The following is a 983-nucleotide window of genomic DNA, read 5'->3' as shown; positions in this document are numbered from 1 at the left end:
TGTTGTTATCATCTTCAGTTAGAAAGTTTAGATTCTATATTTTTCTTTAAATATTAAACAAGTTAAAGCCTTTAATAAATATCAGATGGTAATATTTGTACAAATATAAAACGTATTCATCAACTAATATTTCAAGGTTTTACAAACTAACATGACAAAACCTTAAAATGTAACAGATGGTTGTTGCTGAAGTACTTAGGTGGAGAATGCATTGCTAGGTTGATTCAACTGCATCGTTCAAAAGAGAGTTGGATACCTACTGAGGGAAGGGCAGGGAAATGGCGTGGGCAGGATTGCTCTCGCGTCGAGCCAGTATGGGTTGAATGGCCTCCTTCTGTGACATGTTGGTTGTAGTTTATTGTTAGGTAATGCATAATCTAAAATAGCAATGACAATATATGTAGAATATATTCCTTATCAAATATATTTTCTGATCGCTCTGCCATTGCTGGAGTGCTGTCAGCTCAGAGAGCACTTTGAGCTTCGACAGTAGAGAAGCTGTTTATTGGGAACTGGGGAAATTGAAAACATGCGAGTTAACATGAGAGGTTATTGGTCTTCCATCCAAAGTTCTCTGCTACAATAGAGTCCATTATTATTGCAAAGGAATACTGTTGTTGCTTTTTCAGCTCCATTATGATTAATGGCCCTTTGCAACTGTCAGAAGTCACAGCACCAGAACAGTACTGATATGCAGTTTGTTGATTGATTCGCACATTGTAGTGTCTTAAAACTTTTACAAAAAAAGACTCTTTTTAGAGTTTGAAATACGAGTTTGAAAACTATTCATTTCAAACTTACTTGCAGCTAAAAAATCTCCACTGGTTAACTTAAAGTGCGGGTCTCTCTGGTGATGTTTTGGTAAGTCAATGAGGGAAGAGGTCATTTTCATCGCTTTCTGCAACTATGCAGCATTGAAGCAGCAGGATTTTACAGATGAAGTTTTGTGCAGATGCAGTGAATTTGATCAGTTGTTGCCCAGG

Source organism: Hemitrygon akajei, chromosome 5 (genome assembly GCF_048418815.1).
Source record: "Hemitrygon akajei chromosome 5, sHemAka1.3, whole genome shotgun sequence".
Taxonomy (NCBI): domain Eukaryota; kingdom Metazoa; phylum Chordata; class Chondrichthyes; order Myliobatiformes; family Dasyatidae; genus Hemitrygon; species Hemitrygon akajei.
The sequence above is the reverse complement of the archived record's forward strand: the minus strand, read 5'-3'. Positions refer to the sequence as shown.